This window comes from Ochlerotatus camptorhynchus, unplaced genomic scaffold, assembly GCF_037179485.1.
Source record: "Ochlerotatus camptorhynchus isolate MF236.1 unplaced genomic scaffold, CSIRO-AGI_Acam_v1.1 ptg000393l, whole genome shotgun sequence".
Classification (NCBI taxonomy): Eukaryota; Metazoa; Arthropoda; class Insecta; order Diptera; family Culicidae; genus Ochlerotatus; species Ochlerotatus camptorhynchus.
This window is the reverse complement of record NW_027040880.1, coordinates 123,428-135,779: the sequence shown is the minus strand read 5'-3', so window position 1 is coordinate 135,779 and position 12,352 is coordinate 123,428.

The following is a 12,352-nucleotide window of genomic DNA, read 5'->3' as shown; positions in this document are numbered from 1 at the left end:
ATTTTTCTGAAGGTTCCGGCTTCCAGTAACAAATTAAAAAGCCAAAACAATGGAGCAGTGAGTTCCATTGCTAGACTTTTTTTTAAATACTGGAAGAATTTCGTCAGGTCCTGGACCTTTTGAGGCGTCTAAATTCTTTAAAGCCTTCAAAATATCCTGCACTTGAAGTTGATTGACGCCAATGTCCCTTGAAGAATCTATATAAAATTCAAAAATCTGTATAAAATGCAAAATAATCACGGTCGTGATCTTCTTCGGAAAATGTCGTATAGATTTATTGAAAAAAATGGAAAAAATATTACATTTTTTTCCGAGCTATCCCTGACATGTTCGTCAAGATGCATTATTGATGGAAAATTGTCAGATTTTAGTTTGGTTTTTACGTAAATGAAGAAGTTCTTTGGACAGGAATTATTGATTTTGAATTAAATTCTTCAAATGCATTACTGATGGCTTGATCCAGTCAATCGCATATGTCCAAATAAATAGCCAAAATTTCACTATTATTGTGTTTTTTTGTAATTTTTATGTGCTTCTGATTTCTGAGTTGAAATTGGTCGAAAGAACTATAAGGGCTCCGCCGCCTGACTCCCACTGAGACGCATGAACATTCCTGTCGTCCAGCACCTTCATATGTGAGGTGATGAGAAAAAAGTGAATTGTGAAGTGCAGCTTGCAGCTCAGTTCGGCTGAGATTTGTAAACTTTAATTCAGGATAACAAGGTCGCCGATGGAAAACGATTAGTTAAAAATGGAGTCCGAAAAACGTTTAACTTCGTCAGGTACGTTGGTATTTCTATTTTTAGTGCATTATATTGATGGTTCCTTAGTTTCACTTTGTTCTGTTGACACTTCACAAGTGTTTTTTTGTGGCTCAACGTATTTTGAGCATTTTCGACATCGATGCCGACCTCCTGTCAGAGATTCATTCAAATACTTTAAGAGGTTGTGGGATAAGCACAATCGAACCTTGAATAATGTTTTCGAGCAGAACGTAGAATACTTAAAACAACCGTTTCCATTACCGGAAGAAATTATGAATGAACTTCCGTCTACATCTAACGGTATTAAGCGTGGTCGAAAGCCGGTGCCTTTTGACGACTGTACCGATAATGTTAAAAGGCAAAAGACAGCTGACCTTTACAAAGATTATGAAGCAAGTGAGCTGTGCTACGCAGATCAGATGAAATTACGATCGTGCGGTAGAAGTAACGAAGCTACTGCTGTCCGGATTGCCACAAGAACGACACCTACTCGGGCCAAACGGATGCTTGCCAGCCCAAGATCAAGCCATACTCAAATAGTGAGGCGTTGGCATTGATTTTGAATGCCAATTTGTTATGAGACATGGCGCAAACGCGAGAAATGCTAGTTTGTATCCGAATTACCACGAAATTTGGTCTGCTGAAAAAGCTTACTATCCAGATAGCGATGCCATCGCCGTTACCGAAGACGTCGCCGCCGAAGTGAAACTTCAAGAATTGCTGAACCAGAATTATCTAAACGAATACTGCAAAGCTTGATGAATTTTCAGAAAGTGAACTGCTTGACGTCGTGCTTACCGTAAAATGGGGGTTTGATGGCAGCTCAGGTCATGCCGAGTATAAACAACGATTTGACTGTGATTATGCAACTTAATCGGATTCCAACATGCTCATAACATCTATTGTTCCCGTTATGGTTCGAAGCGGCTAGAAGCAGGCATGGAAAATCATTTGCATTCATTTCGTGCATTCATTTACATTCATTTGCCTCTAACTTTTTTCTTGAACAGCATTCCACAAAATGATGTATAAAGCTTTTGTAGTTTTTGTTATTAGCTACAACTTTTGTAAACAAGTATAATTCGTATCTCTTATGCATGACGAACCAGATCGAACAGAAGCCACTACTGTTTTTCAGTGAATGTATTTTACATTCATTGAAAAACAGTAATAAGTTCTGCCCGCTCTAGTTCGTGATGCATAAGAGATAAAGATTTGAGCTATGACCAAAAGTTGTAGCTTATGACAAAACCTACAAAAGCTCTATACATCATTTTGCGGAATGCTGTTGATGAAAAAAGTTAGAGGCAAATGAATGTAAATAAATGTATGAAATGAATGCAAATGATTTTCCATGCCTGGCTAGAAGTGCCTTTTTCAAAACCCTCGACAGTCTTCTCCAAGTAACCAACAAGCCCGCTTTTTTCAATATAAGGCTAATATAAACCTTAGCATGCCCTATGTTAGCCGTGTGTATTACAAAAATGCGAATTAGCGGGCTTGTTGGATACTTGGGTCGTCCAGTACATATTCAGTTGTTAAATGAAACAACCGAACTGTTTATAGGTTGAAGAAAAACGACAGATATCGGGTTTGCAACCATTGAAGCTGACGATAAACGGGAAGAACATCGATGTCAAATATGATATGCTCTGGCAAATGGTAGACGGAAAAGTGTGCAACTAGGTAACGTCTACAAAATCTGCTCAAAAATACTACATTTGTAGTGCCACGCCTATCCAAATGAACGAGTAAATCAAAATTTCAATATGAATATCTTGATTGCTGATACATCAAAACCCACAATACACAATGAAAGTCACTCAAAAGGAAAGACTGGCTTCACTTCTAGTCACTGGTATATTCTGGTATCACAGAATTAATACCAAATTAGACAAGTAACCACAATGATCGCTATGGCTCGGCTTATATAAATGGACCGATAATTGAAATTGTCCGTAAAGATTAGAACATTTGCTTCACTTCATTAATTTGATTTTGAATATAGTACCATCTACAATCACTAAATACACAGCCGAAGATTATAACGAGTTGAGGTTACAACTCCTACAAGTTGTAACCTCAACTCTACAGTAGAGATCTACTTCGGCCTATTCGATCATTTTGAGCCTATCGAGCAGAAAACTTCAAATAAATCCATTATTTCAGAGTTAACAAGTCAATTATGCATTTGGTACGACACTTTAGTCAAAAAGCTACAGAACGAAGTCAATAAGAACGCGTGGTATGAATGTGTGCAGAAGACTGATGCAAAATTTGACTTTTTCGCTCCACAGTGCTTAAATGGTTTCAAATCGGGTCCTGATTAGCCTCCCAAAGTTGCAACTCATTTGGTTAGCAACAGACTTCCCACAAGCCATTTGAAGATTACATGTAAATTACTATGGGAAATCTCAACTTTTTGTTCATTGCCTTCTAGTTTTTTTTCCATATCGAGCTGCGAAACAGTTAGATAGCCATTCTTATAGATAATTTTCTCAGCTACAACTTTGCTCAAGATCGTTTCTATGTAAACCGAGACAGGAAAAAGTAATTAATTATTTAAGAGATTGGTAAACTTATGACATGATCAAGCAGCTGCTCTGTAGGCAACACTGTATTTTGCAGTGTGACATAGTAGCCATGATTTTTGTGTCCTATTCAACGCCCCAGAAACACCAATGTTGCCTGCTGAGCAGTTGATTGGGGATGATCATAAGACATCAGCGCATGGAACCATTGATAACTTTAAATTTAAATGGTGCAGTCTAGGGGCAGCCAGCTGTGCTGTGCAGGATAAATATATTTGCACGGAGTAAAACATAGTTACTCAATATCAAAAATGATCTAAATAGTCCAAAAATAATCGCCAGGATCTTTAAAAAATTTAGTGCATGCAAACCAAAAATCTATTATAATGAATGTAAGTTCCGTTTCCTATCATCCTCTGTTCATGAACATCGCAACGAATGTTAGAAATTGACCATGCAGGCTATTTACGCACATTGTAGAACATTGTAGAACGACGCGCACACTTGTCTCGAATCTCTCCAGCAGAAAAAGCATACGAAGTCGAGTATGCGAGAAAATGAGCCCTCCGTATTTGCTTTTAGGCTATCCATATTCAGAAGCATGGAGAGAGCAGTGGAGAAAGTACAGATCTGATAATCGCAACGTTCGTGGTTCGAGTCTAGTTGGCAACCTGTTTCCTATTTTTTTCGACATAACTAATTTACTAAAGGGTGTCCACGATGAAATTGCCACACACAAAATTGATTCGCAAAATTCGAGTTTTCATCCGATTGCCATCAAATTTTCAGGGATTGAGAAATAACTATTAAACTTCATTTTACCATTTTACTCGTATTTTATTTACAGTCCATACGCAAATGCCCGCACCTTGGCCTTAACCCCGGCCATAAGATTCTGCACAACCTGTGAATCAACCGTTTTTTGCATGTAAACCCATACTTTCTTCAGTTCCTCGACTGTCTTCACTACCTTAGGTCGTTTAAGAAGGTGCTGCTTCATAATCGCCCAGTTCTTCTCGATGGGGCGGAGCTCCGGAGTGTTGGGAGCAGGGCTTGAAGAGGGAACGCATTCTGCCTGTGACTGCATGAACTTGTACATTTTCCGCATTCATCATTCGCAGTGATCGGCATTCACTGAACCTGATGAAAAAACAGTCGCACTGAATGGGATCGAAAAACAGTCAGATTTCCTTTCTACGCTGCATTGTGCTTTGTGCAGTTGCTTTGCAGATGCCGATTTTTAAATTCATTCCTTCTGCTTTGGTCAAGTTGATCGCCAACTGCGGGAGCTGTAAATTCAGACGGATTACCTATCGGCTACCGCACGGAAGCATTTCGCACACACATTATTTTCCTTTCCAGTGTGAAATAGCAGCGTTTGGAATATATACGTATGATACGATTCATCTCGATGATATCTTTTTTTATATATCGGCAGTCATATTAAGCGGGTTAAGCGTTGGAAAACAGCGATCCGCGACGCGGATTTCGCGTAAATGAAGGACTCCCGCACGATTAGGCAAACAATTAAACTTGTCAAATACCACACAATATGAGTATTTTTGGAACCGGTGTGACATGTAGATGCAGGAAATGGAAGTTTGACGCCATTTTGGAATCTAAGATGGCGACCTATGTTTGCTATAAAACTGTGAAAACTCGTCAAACATTATGCAATATGGGTATTTCCGGAACCGGTGCGGAATTTAGATGCCAGAAATGGGTGTTTGACGCCATTTTGGAATCCAAGATGGCGACTTCAGGTATGCTAGAATACAATATGGATATTTCCGGAACCGGTGTGGAATGTAGATGCCAGAAATGGATGTTAGATGCCATTTTGAAATCCAAGATGGTGACCTCCGATATGCTAGAACTCTATGAATACTCGTCAAATACCATACAATATGGATATTTTTGGAACCGGTGCAGAATGTAGATGCCAGAAATGGATCTTCGACGCCATTTTGGAATACAAGATAACGACTTCCGATGTACTAGAACACTATGAATCTGCAAATACCATACAACATGGATATTTCCGGAAACAGCGTAACTTGTAGAAGTCGGAAATGGATGTTTGATACCATTTTAGAACTCAAGAAATCTATTAAAATATTAATATTTACGGAGCTAACGTGACTAAACTCGACAAATGTCATACGATGATGATATATAAGAACTCGGCATGCGATTAATAAGTCAAAAAATATACAAACATCTACTCTTCTTCTTCTTCGCATTTCAAGCTTATTGCTTATCGCATATTAACTTATTTCGTGCTCTCAACTTAGTGTTCTAGATGCACTTTCACAGTTATTAATTGAGCGCTTCCGATGCCTGTACCATTTTTGCAGTAGTATAATTGTGTGGCAAGTCCAATCATACTCTATGCCCAGGAAAGTCGAGAAATTTTCCAACCCGAATAATTCCTAGACCAGACCGGGAATCGAACCCAGCCACCTCCAGTATAATCTTGCTTTGTAGCTGCTCCTTATCGACTGAGCTAAGGGAGGCCCCAAACATCTACTCTACTACTTGTTGAACTCAAATAATAGAAGTAATGGAAGGGTGATGATTTAATGAACTTCAAGGCAACGTGCAATCATTTTTAAAAAGCATAGAAATAAAAAACCTAAGTAGAGTAGACTTAGGTTTTTATGTCTCTGCTTGTTAAAAAATGATTGCACGTTGCCTTGAAGTTCATTAAATCATCACCATTCCATTACTTCTATTATTTGAGTTGGTTGGTTGCATCGATGGAACGGCCTAAATTACAGCAGCTGCTTCAAAGAGATCCTTTTGCATGATTTTCTTCTGTACCCAGTACTCCCAAACGTTGACATGGTGTGGTTGTCGCAATCCAACATCCAACACACTTAACTGTTCTGGAAGCGTTTTGTTTGGGATACATTTCGGGTCTCCGCTTGAACCTGCTAGACAGCCTCCAAACATGTCCGCTAAAAAACTGTCCAGTTCATCCTGTTGAACAGCTGGCTCAGTAAACGTGGCATGCTGAGTGCAAGGTCTGAAATCCGTGCGAATGTATTTATGATGAATTTCTTAAAGGTAGAAGTTAATAGGTTGACAATTTAATAAAAATAAAATTTATTAAACAATCCTATATGAAAAGGCACTATAGATTCATTCAAATACTCTCATTCTGATAAACAAAAATCATATTGATTCTTGAATGTTGTTATTCAAAAACCAAACATTGTTCTTTCAAACCAACATATTATTTTTTAGCATCTAACACACCGACCACTTTGCTCGATGAATGCCGTTCATTGACTGTTTTTTCGGACATTCCCAACCCAAAACGAAAAAAGGAACCTGAATGAAATCAAAATGGGAATGAAACCAGAGCGAAAGGGAGCGACTGTACGGGAGAGGATTTTGAAGAAGAGAAAGTGGGAATGCTTTTTGGTATCTATTCGCTTTACTGTGCATCGGCATGTATGAATGCAAAGCGTAGTGTGGGGGTATTGAATGGTATACAAAGTACCGCACATAAGGGAGTGGTGAAATTGAATTCATACTGCTGCTGCCGTTCGCTAGAAAAAAGGAACGATCAGATGCCCTGGTTGGGAGGGTTGAACATTTTCGGCACGAAATTGACCTTATTGTCCGCATACCACTTCAGCACGTCCTTGGAGTAGTGGCATGAGGCCAAATCCGGCCAGAAGATTGTTGGGACGTTGTGGGCCTTCAGGAGAGAAAGCAGCCGCTTTTGGAGGCACTCTTTTATGTACACCTGTCCGTTCATCGTGTCCTGGGTCACGAAAGGTGCACTCCGCTTCCCGCACGTGCAGATGGCTTGCCAAACCAGGAATTTCTTCGCAAATTTGGACATCTTCTGAGTGCGGACATGCTCCGGAACGCTGAACTTATCCTTGGCCGTGAAAAACAGGTTGCCGGGGATCTGTTTGAAGTCGGCCTTCACATATGTTTCGTCGTCCATGATGCAGCATTCAACTTTCGTCAGCATGTTGAGGTACAACTTCCTGGCACGGGTTTTGGCGGACTTGTTCTGCTTCTCGTCGCGATTAGGGGCCTTTTGTACCTTGAACGTTCGAAGCCCAGCCTTAGTTTTGGCCTTCTGGACAAAACTTCGGCTTAGGTGCAGCTTCTTAGCCACATCCCTAACGGAGGCGTTCGGATTTCGGTTGAAGGCCCCAACTACGCGGTTGTGATTTTTGGTGTTGTACGGAATACTTTTTCCTTCACTTCTGGGCTTCGGATCGGTGGTCAACCGTTCCTCGAACCGCTTAATCACTCGCGACACCGTGGAATTCGCGATTCCCAACGTTTTAGCGATGGAACGATGCGAGAGATCCTTGTTCTCGTGATGAATGCGCAAGATTTTATCACGCACGAGCTGTTCTTTCGACTCCATTTCCGCGAGTTTTGATCACAGGACTTTAAAACTTGCAGGATGTAAATAATGCACTATGAACTAAATCCACCCAAATTTTCATTAAATTCTACCCAACGGTTAAAAAGTTAGAGCAATTTCATAGTGTGGCAATTTCATCGTGGACACCCTTTACATTGTTCGGTCTCGGTATATCGCATCCTCGGTTCATGCGGTCTCCACTAACATCCTCTGATGATGAATCCCACATAATTGTAAGCGAATCTTACATCCCCCGGTTGGGTGTGGAAGTAGCAACAAGTTGTGATCTGTCAGCGATAAATTATCTGGTTCTTAATTACTATACAAATTATAATTACAGCTTGTAAAGGCAAAAATTAGCTGCATAAACCCATTTTTCTCCGTCCAAGCCGTTCTGCAATTAAAATTATTAATTGGGTGAACCATGTCTTAATACCTACACGATATGCAGTGGAACTTAAATCAAATTTTGGCTCTACTAAACACAACCCGCCTTTTGACTCTATTTTTCGAGTGGATTTTTGTTTCACAAAATGGAAAGTTTTCACTGCAGATGACTTCTAAATTTATTAACCTGTCCGTACGTACCGTAAGATTTGATAAAGAGAATCAAATTGTTGAGATATTGTTAAAAATCTAACACTGCTTCTTGACTCCAAACTCGGCCTACGGATTCTGAATTCAGCCTAACGCATTGAACCGCCATTAAAACGCCTTTAAATACACATCGGCCTATGGGATGAAGATAAAAATTTAAAAGAAATAAATAAAATAAAAATAAATAAATAAATAAATAAAATAAATAAATAAATAAAATTTACATACATTTCCTTCTAACTTTAGTCATCAACAGCATTCCGCAAAATGATGTATAGAGCTTTAGTAGGTTTTGTTATTAGCTGCAACTTTTGCCCATAACTCAAAGATGTATCTCTTATGCATCACGAATCAGAGTGGGCAGAACTTGTTACTGTTTTTCAGAGAATGTAAAAAACATTCACTGAAAAACAGTAGTGTTCGCTCTGGTTCGTCATGCATAAGAGATACGGATTTGAGTTGTTAACAAAAGTTGTAGCTAATAACAAAACCAACAAAAGCGGAATTATGTTCATAAAAAAGTTAGAGGCAAATGAATGTAAATGAATGCACAAAATAAATGCAAATGATTTTCCATGCCTGGTCGGAGCGTTTCTTTTGTTATGAGGATAATGGGTGCACATACTCTCAGTGATAGTGCTAGCTGGCGTTGCTAGATCGCTGCTCTTCTCACCATTCCAAATGCCTTCCTCTGGACACATTTCATCGATGACATTATCCATGTTAAGGACAGGCATCTCCGTTCGCACTATCTCGCACCTTGGACAGTCGAAGACCACATGCTCCGGCGTTTCATCCACGTTGCCAAACTCCGATCAGAGGGGTGACGTTGCGTGTCCGAACCGATGCAAGTATTTCCTGAGGCAGCCGGGGCCAGAAAGGAATTGCGTCCGGTGGTAGTTAACTTCCAGCGTGTTTTCTGTTCACCTAGGTCGAAAGAATCGGTAATAACCGATGTATTGATTAGATGCAAAATTTGGAATTTTCGATCCACAATACTTAAACGATTCCAAATCGGATCCTCACTAACCTCTCAAAATGTGAACCCATTTGGTGAGAAACTGAGATGGCACAAACCATTTGAAGTTTTTATGGGAATTACTATGGTAAAATAAGGATTTTTGTTCATGTCTATCTCATAATTCACCATATTGGTCAACTTTACTTGTAGGAAATTTTCCCAGCTACAACTTTGCTGAAGTTATCAAGCACGAGTAAGAGGGAAACAGATTAGTGAGAATACAAACCGTCCGTTCATGCATGTGTGCTATATAGAGAAAGACAATTAAACGTCAAAAAGGTCCATAATCGTCGCTGGAGCCCTACACGCTATTTCAAAACAAGTTACAAGTTGACAAATGAACAACATTGACATGAATCCGATCGACGTTGTTCATTTATCAACTTCTCACTCCCAACACAGTTTACCCATTTTTGGGTAGGTTCAGTTCTGACCGATCTGGGTGGATTGTACCCAAATTTGGATAGTTTTTAAAAAGAGTGTAAACTATTTCTCTTTTTTGCCTACTGAACTGTCTCACTGCTTATTTGTATAATCCACTTTCAAGGTAAGTGATGTGCGAAGGTGAAAAAAAAATCAATTTAAAATTGCAAATGCAAATGCACTGAATTTTTTTTATTGGTCGAAACAAAAATCAAATGAAAAGGATCGATCCAGTCGATTTTTGTCGTGTTTGAGATCGATTCCAAAAATCGATTAATCGATCCAAAATAATCGATCTTTTGTGTTTCGATCCAAAATCGCCCATTGCTAGTACCGACGCCCGCCACGGTACAATCTGGAACGACTCAAGTTACGCGAAGTCGCAACTGACTACACGCAAAACCTTGAAGCAGCGCTGCCGGATGAGGGAAAGGTGACCGAAGCCCCTCTTGAGAACTGCTGGGATAGTGTCAAAGCAGTCATTAACAGCGCAGCAGAAGGTGCCATTGGGTTTGTGGTACGGAATCGACGAAACGATTGGTTTGACGAGGAGTGTCAGACGATTTTAGACGAGAAGAATGCAGCGCTGCAGCAAGGTAACCGTCAAAATGTGGAAGACGGACAATCACCTTTTCCGGGATAACAAGCGTCGCCTGGAAGAAGCAGCGTGCGAAAAAAATGGAACTGACTGTATCGTTCACAACATACCCGCAAATTCTACAAGAAACTCAACGGATCCCGCAAAGGCTTTGTGTCGCGAGCCGAAATGTCTCGGGATAAAGATTGAGGTATCTTGACGGACGAACGTGAGGTGATCGAAAGGTGGAAGCAGCACTACGATGAACACCTTAATGACACAGAGGTGGAGAGCAGCTTCATTGTTGCGGCGGACGAAGTACAAGTAACAACTCCCACGATAAGAGAAGTTAAGGATGATATCCAACAGCTAAAGTACAACAAGGCAGCTGGGAAGGATGGTATCGGAGCGGAGCTTATCAAAATATGCCCAGTAAAGTTAGCAACTTGTCTGCACAGTCAGGATCTGGGATACAGAACAGCTACCGGAGGAGTGGAAAGAGGGAGTAATATGCCCAATATACAAGAAGGGTGACAAGTTAGAATGTGAGAACAACCGAGTGATCACCATTCTCAACGCAGCCTACAAAGTGCTTTCCCATATCAATCTTCCGCCGTCTATCGCCACTAGCAAGCAGATTTGTAGGAAGTTATCAAGTCGGTTTTGTGGACGGGCGATCCTCAACAGACCAAATCTTCACGTTGCGGCAAGCTCTTCCAAAAATGTTATGCATATCAAGTTCCTACACATCACCACACAGCTGTGGAATATTATGGACGACAACGATTTTCCCGGGAAACTGACGAGACTGATTAAGGCTACGATGGATGGTGTACAGTGCTGCGTGAAGAAATCGGCTGCGCTATCAGACCCGTTTGAAACACGCAAAGGACTTCGACAAAGTGATGGCCTTTCCTGTCGCCTGTTTAACATTGCGCTAGAAGGTGTTATGAAACGTGCGGGCTTTAACATGCGGGGCACGATCTTCAAATCAGTCCAGCCAGTTCACCTGCTTCGCTGACGACGTGGACATTGTCAGAAGAACGTTTCAGGTGGTGGCAGACCTGTTCTTCTTCTTCTTCTTCTTCGCATTTCAAGCTTATTGCATATCGCATATTAGCTTATTGCGTGCTCTCAACTTAGTGTTCTAGATGCACTTCCACAGTTATTAATTGAGAGCTTTCGATGCCTGTACCATTTTTGGATTAAAGGTGAATACGTCGAAAACAAAGTATCTGTTAGCTGGAGGAACCGAGCGCGATAGGGGTCGCATTGGCAGAAGTGTGACAATAGACTGAGATGAGTTCAAGGTGGTGGATGAATTTGTGTACCTCGGATCATTGGTGACGGTCAAATAACAACTGCAGAAGAGAAATTCGGAGACGCATTATTGCCGGAAGTCGTGCCTACTACGGACTCAACAAGACCCTAAGGTCAGGTGAAATTCATCTCCGCACTAAGTGTACCATGTACAAGACGCTGATAAGACCGGTAGTACTCTACGGGCATGAGACATAGACGAGAACCTGCAAGCACTGGGAGTTTTCGAACTATGCGAGCTTAGGACCATCCTTGGCGGTGTAGATGAAAACGGTGTTTGGAGGAGAAGAATGAACCACGAACTGGCGCAACTCTATGGTGAACCCAATATCCAGAAAGTCGCTTAAGCTGAAAGGGTATAATGGGCGGAACACGTTGTAAGAATGCCGGATAATAATCCCGCAAAATGGTGTTTACCTCAAATCCGGCTGGAACAAGAAGCAGAGGAGCGCAGCGTGCTAGGTGGTTGAACCAAGTGGAGCAAGATCTGAAACGCTCGAGGAATTGGAGACAAGCAACCAGGGATCGAGTTAGTTGGTGCATCATTGTTATGCAGGTAAAATCCTGAGGAACGTCGGGCCAGCAAAAGTAAAGCAAGTGCACTGCGTCGGTGTGGAACAGAGACCGGCAGAGAATAATCTTGAATAAAAAAATATAGATCGGATCCAACACGTCAAACTTCATAGCTTCCGATTAAACCTGGATGTAGGAGGTTTGTCA